We start from the raw sequence: 7,490 nt of genomic DNA on the forward strand, positions 1-7,490 counted from the left end.
TCTTCTCCATCGGTTTTCCAAAAGTATTTTTCAACTTTCATCTCTGTCATAATTTTAAGTCAATTAGATAATTAGTCTTAGTTTAAAAACATCCCTTAAATTCTTAGGCTAGATAATAAAAATATAGTAATTACTAGTACTTTTAGTCCTTGTGGATACGATATTTTCGGTCTCCCCGTAACTATACTACTGTTCGACAGGTGCGCTTGCCTTAGTCGAGTTTTTAGTTAGTTTAGCGACCATAAAATATGTTGGAACATTTTCAAATATTTATAGTGTTCCAATAACTCTAAATGAATGGGTGTAATTAATCAAAAGATTATATTATTTAATTTTTTGAAAAAGAATTATAGCTATTTAAATAATATTATTTGAAGACTTATAATTAAATGAATAATTATGTGTTTATTTTAAAGACATTATTATTCAAAAAGACACCTATTGATGAAAGATATCTCTATGAAGAGATATGAAAATTCCTATAAATAGGAATGAGATTTCATTTGGAAATCATACCAACAAATGCTAATATTCTTTCTTTCCTTCTTTCATTTTCTAATATTATTAGATTATTCTATAAAGTATTACTGCAGAAATACTTTATAGAAATTGAGTTTCATGTCATACATTACTCAGTGTGTAGTGGGCTATTCTCGTTAGTCCAAAACGCAAATAGTCATTGGCTTCATTGTATCCTCGAGGTTAATTTGCTTGGAACTCATTTGCACACCGAAGATAGGTGAGGGCGAATATAACCTTAAAGATAGTGGCTTGATACACGCCTTGGAGCCTTTTCCTATTTCTTCTTCTATTCGAGTTCCGTTTGTGTGTTCGAGATTTTCCTCACTGGAGATTTGTACTAACAATTTTAAGGTTATATCTCATGATGACTACTACAACTCATGAAAGTGGAACACTAAGGGAGTTGGCTTCCAATTTTGTCAAACTTGATTGGTTTGATGGAGGCAATTTTCAACGATGGCAGAAAAAGATGCACTTCTTATTATCAAGTTTGAAAATTGCTTATGTTTTGGATACTTTAAGACCTGATGAGACTGAAAACGAATCTATTGCTGTAACACAAGAAAGACAAAAATGGAACAATGTTGATTATATGTGCATAGGCCACATATTGAATGGTTTATTTGATGGTTTGTTCAACACCTACCAAAACAAAGTCACCGCTAAAGAATTATGGGACAAATTGGAGACAAGGTACATGACCGAAGATGTTACAAGTAAGAAATTTCTTGTTAGTCATTTCAATAATTATCAAATGGTTGATGGTCGTTCTGTTATGAAACAATTCCATGATATTGAAAAGATGTTGAATCAATTCAAGCAATATGATATGAAAATGGATGAAATGATTGTTGTATCCTCCATAATAGACAAACTTCCTCTATTTTGGAAAGACTTTAAAAGAAGTCTAAAACATAAGAAAGATGAAATATCTCTTGAGGCTTTGGCAAATCATCTTCGTATTGAAGAATAATATCGAAAGCAAGATCAGAATCTAAATTCTAAAAATGCCAAAATGCATGTTAAGGAGGAAGTACAGACTATTAAACCATTCAAAAGAAAGTTCAATCAGACTGATAGAGTACCTAAGTTCAAAAAGAAATAAAAGGGCTCATGCTATCATTATGGTAAGCCGAGACATTTCAAGAATGAATGTCAATTTTTAAAGAAGAAATCATCTTCTAAGGCTGATAATAATGAAAAGTTCGTTACAATGATATCTGAAATTAATATGACACAAGATGATAATACATGGTGGATTGATACTGGAGCAACCAAACATGTGTGCAAAGACAAAAGCATGTTCACAAAGTTCACACAATGTGAAAATGACAATATCTTGTACATGAGAAATTTTTCCACCGCAGAAATTAAAGGCAAAGGGTCTGTTGAACTACAATTCACTTATGGAAAGGTTTTAACCTTAAATGATGTATATGATGTACCAGAAGTTAGAAAGAATTTAGTGTCTGAAAGTCTGCTAAATAAGTTTGGTTTCAAACTTGTTTTTGAGGCAGATAAGTTTATTTTGTCTAAGGGAGGAATTTTTGTAGGGAAAAGGTATATGCATGAGAGTATGTTCAAATTGAATATTATTAATAAGAATAAAAATACTATTTCTGCTTATATGGTTGAATCTTTTTGTTTATGGCATTATAGATTAGATCATTTGAATTATATAGGAAATTGAATGACATGTATAAGTTAGATTTAATTCTTGTTTTTAATAATAATAGTGAAAAATGCAATACATGTATGTTGACTAAAATTATAAGAAACCCTTTCCCTAAGGTTAAAAAAAAACAAAATTGCTTGATTTGATACATAGTGATTTATGTGACATGCATAATACTCCTATATTAGGTGGAAAGAAATATTTTGTTACTTTTATTGATGATTGTTCTAGATATTGTTATGTATATTTATTGCATTTAAAAGATGAAGCGCTTGATAAATTTAAAGTTTATAAATCTGAAGTTGAACTTTAGTGTGAATCATTTATCAAGTGCCTGAGATTAGATAGAGGTGGAAAATACTATAATCCAAGTTAATTTGAATCCACTGGGATTGTCCATCAAGTTTCAGCCCCTTACACACCACAACAAAATGGTGTAGCTGAAAGGAAAAATAGTCTTAACTGAAATGGTAAATTCAATGTTATCATATTCAGGTTTTGGACAAGGTTTTTAGGGAGAAGCTGTTCTAATAGCTTGTCATATATTGAATAGTGTTCCTAATAAAAAAACTAAAATAACCCTTTATGAACAATAGAAGAAAAGGAAACCAAACCTTAATTATTTGAAGATTTGGGGTTGTAGAGCTATTGCTAAAGTTCCAACACCTAAACGTAAAATGTTAGGTGAAAGAGGAATTGAATGCATATTTATAGGATATGCACATAATAGCAAGGCATATAGGTTCATGGTAATTGAACCAAATGATTCAATTTCAATTAATACTGTTATTGAATCAAGAAATGCTATTTTTGATGAAAATAGATTTAATTCTATATCAAGACAATTACAGCCACAACAATTGATTCATTCTTTAAATGAGAATGAGATTCCATTGGAACAAATTAATAATAATGATGAATCTTGTCAATAATTAAGAAGAAGTAAGAGGATTAAAAAGGTCAAAGATTTTGGACCAGATTTTATTATGATTCTTGTAGAAGGAAAATATGAAAGTATATGTAATAAGATACCTTATTGTTATAATACAAAATTTGATCCTATTACATTTGAAGAGGCAATGAAATCTCAAGACTCAGCTTTTCGGAAAGAAGCAATAAATGATGAGATGGATTCAATAATGGGAAATCAAACTTGGATCTTAGTTGATCTTTCACCGGGTTCCAAACCAATAGGTTGTAAATGGATCTTCAAAAAGAAAATGAAGGTCGATGGAACCATTGATAAGTTTAAAGCAAGGTTGGTAGCCAAATGTTTTACACAAAAACAATGTATTGATTACTTTGATACCTATGCTCCAGTAGTAAGAATTGCTACAATTAGACTATTAATATCACTTACCTCTATATATAATTTAATTTTAAATGGATGTTAAAACTGCATTTTTAAATGGTGAATTGGAAGAGGAAGTGTACAAGAAACAACCGGAAGGATTTGTTGTTACAGGACAAGAGCATAAGGTATGTAAGCTTGTTAAATCTTTATATGGGCTTAAACAAGCACCAAAACAATAACACTAAAAGTTTGACAATGTTGTTTTAGCTAGTGGCTATAAAATAAATGAATCTGATAAGTGTATATATAGCAAATTTTAAAATGGAAAAGGTGTCATAATTTTCTTATATGAGATGGCATACTCATTTTTGGCACGAATTTGGAACAAATAGAAAACACAAAGAAATTCTTGTCAAACAACTTTGCTATGAAGGATATGGGTGTAGCAGATGTAACACCCCTATCCCGTGACCGTCGCCGGAATAGGTAAGGGGCATTACCGGGCTTGTAACTCATGTCAGAACCGTAAAATTTTGAACTTTTTCTTGAAATAAAGGTCATTCATTTAGATAAGTACTAAGCACGGCCAGAGATAAAATTTAAACTTCTCTAAGTAAACATTCAAAAGATGCCATTTTCGCATGGCTTATATACATTAACCAAAATATTCTTCCGCCACTAGTCTATTTTATACATGCCATAAGATAATCCAAAACATAGCAGTACCAAACAGTGGATAGTGATAGTGTGACTAGTTGCTGACGATCCCCGAGCCTGTAGCTTCGCAATGAGATCTATAAAACAGAGGAAACAGAGTAAACGGAGTAAGCATTACAATGCTTAGTAAGTTTTAAGCAGTGTTAACAGATAACAATCAAATTATAACATAGTTGTTCGTATTTTTATTTCACTCTTCCTTCGGGCATACCATCCCTTTACTGAATATGCACATCTCATCATATACAATAGGCAGATAAACTTTCACATAAAAGTGAGCTCATGTGACATAGATATATCGTATGATTTCACATAATCTCTCACACTGATCCGATGTCACATAATCATAGGAATAGTCTCATAGATTGCTCTCGTATGCATCACATAACTACCTTATGATTTAGTGCAAATCAAGCTCACATATAAACTTGGAGTACATACCTGTTTAACCTTTCGCATTGAATATATTTATAAGCAATTCTTATTACGAAGTCTTACCCGGACATAATCTCCACACGAAGTTATCGGGTCTTACCCGGACAAAATCCCCACACGTAGTCATCGGGTCTTTAGAGCTCGGATATAGTACGAGCACGAAGCTTACGGACATTAATCAGTGATAATATTCTCGCATAAAGCCTGCGGGGTTTTAACTCGGATATAGTACTGACACAAATGCCCTTCGGGACTTATCACATTTGTACACTTTCACATCCATCACGTTGGCCACTCGGCCCTGTCACATATATACACTTTCACATTCATCACATCGGCCATTAGGCCTTATCACATATATACACTTTCACATTCATCACATCGGCCATTAGACCTTATCACATATATATACACTTTCACATTCATCACATCGGCCATTAGGCCTTATCACATATATACACTTTCACATTCATCACATCGGCCATTAGGCCCTATCACATATATATACACTTTCACATTCATCACATCGGCCATTACGCCATACTATCATTTCATATTCGAATACTCATAAACTTACAATATCACGATTTAGAATTCAAGTATGGGTTTAATCAATAGCTTATGAGCAACTAAAACAAGTTTATCAAGGTTCACAACATAATCTCAAATTCAGCACAAGCTGTTTTTCTTGAGCAATAGTCACTAAATTATTTATAACTGGAGCTACAAAACTCCAAATCACTTTCCGTTAATTTTTCCTGAATATAGACTCGTATATCTTCCATCCATAAAATTTCCAGAATTTTAGGTTTGGCCAATCGATACCAGATTTTTCTTAAAGTTTCCCCTGTTTCACTATTTGACTAATCTGACCACTCTTCACTACGAATCAAATTTCTCATTTTACAGAATTCAAAATGTGTTGTATTTGATTTCATTTGAAACTAAACTCATTAAGGAGTCTAAGCATATAAATTTTATCTTATAACCATTTTTTTACAATTTATAATGATTTTCTAAAAACAGAACAGGGGATTTCGGAGTCATTCCGACACCGTCTCACACAACTTTAAATATCTCATTATCGGAAATTCCTTTGCTTACACGGTTTCTTTTATAAGAAACTAGACTCATTAAGCTTTAATTTCATGTCTCATTCAGCCTCTAATTCAAGTCCATAAATTTATGGTGATTTTCTAAATTCACGTTACTGCTGCTGTCCGAAGCAGACTATTTCAAATTACCCTTAAATTCCCAAGCTCAAACACTTAAGAACTTACCATTTGAGCTTAGAACATATCATGGCCACATCATATCTTATTAAACCAACTCATCATGTCCTATTATAATTGAATTTACTCAACGTTTAAACACTTAAAACTTACCTCGGATGTGGTCAAACAATTTCGGCGGCTATTCGATCACTTTTTCCCTTCCCTTATCCAACTTTGGTCCTCTAAGCTCTTGAGCTTAATTTAACAAATAAATTGATTTAATCATTTGAGCATCAAAAGAGGAACTCAAGGTACTTAGCCCATATATATATACATTAGACATTAAAGTCACATACATATGAAATCATAAATCAATTCAACATATTAGCCCACACTCTCTTTTAGCCGATTGTCTAAGCCAAGATAAAAGCATCAATATGCTTGCCTCTAGCCGAATACATGCAACACCAATCTTCTTCCTATGGCCGAATATGCATATCTATGTTGAGGCCGATTATATGCTTAATACTTCCTACAAGTATAGTTACTTGTATTGCTTATATATCATTTTGTTTCAAGTTCAAAACTCGGCTAATACGCATATATACACTAGTAATCAAATACTAACATTTTGCACTTCACCTTACTACCATTTTACATCTACTTTCTACCATGGCCGAATGCATCAAGACACCATACCATTAAATTTTGGTCATGGGTTACACAAAGAACTTAATGTCTAACTCAAAAATGCCAAAAAGAAAATCCAAGAGTCATCATTTGCCTTTCCATTATTATTTTATTACCCATACTCCTTATTTTATTTTATTGTTTCCTCCCATGATGCACCAACACAACATGTCTATGACATGTTTTGCCCATCACCCTTTGTCCATCCTAATGTCATGGCCGGCCACTACTAGATGGGGGGGGAAATTGACATGCAAGTCCCCCCTTTTTCAACATGCACTAATAGGTCCTTATGTTTTGATCTATCACATTTCAAAAATGTCACACATAAGTCCTATTGACTAAATTCACATGAAATTTACTAAATCGAAGCTTAAAATTTTCACACATTTATTTTAGACAATAAATATCATATTCAAATAATTTGGTGACTCGGTTTAGCGGTCCCGAAACCGCTTTCCGACTAGGGTCAAATTAGGGGTGTCACAGCAGATGTTATTCTTGGGATTAAAATAACTCGAAATGAAAGCATTATAGCTTTATCACAATCACATTACATTGAAAATGTTTTTAAAAAGTTTGATCTTTTCAATTGTATATCTATAACATCCCGAATTAGGGCCTAGTCGGAACCGTGGTTTCGGGACCACAAATTTGACATAAGAAAATTTATTTTTATTATATTTTTATGGTCTATGATTTCACAGAATGACTTCATGAAAATTTTGTTCGAAAATTTTGACATTTGAGCACTCAATTTAGGCAAAAGAACTAAATTGTAAAAAGTGCAAAAGTTGAGTTCCACATGTTATAAGTGTCCAATTGTTATGATTTTTTAAATTGGATGCCCTTAAATGGTAATTAGACCATCGGTTAATTGTTGGACAAAAATGGATATGAAATGGGTGTAATAAAATATTTTTAAGTTAGGGGCATTTTGGTA

Source organism: Gossypium hirsutum, chromosome A09 (assembly GCF_007990345.1).
Source record: "Gossypium hirsutum isolate 1008001.06 chromosome A09, Gossypium_hirsutum_v2.1, whole genome shotgun sequence".
Lineage (NCBI taxonomy): Eukaryota > Viridiplantae > Streptophyta > Magnoliopsida > Malvales > Malvaceae > Gossypium > Gossypium hirsutum.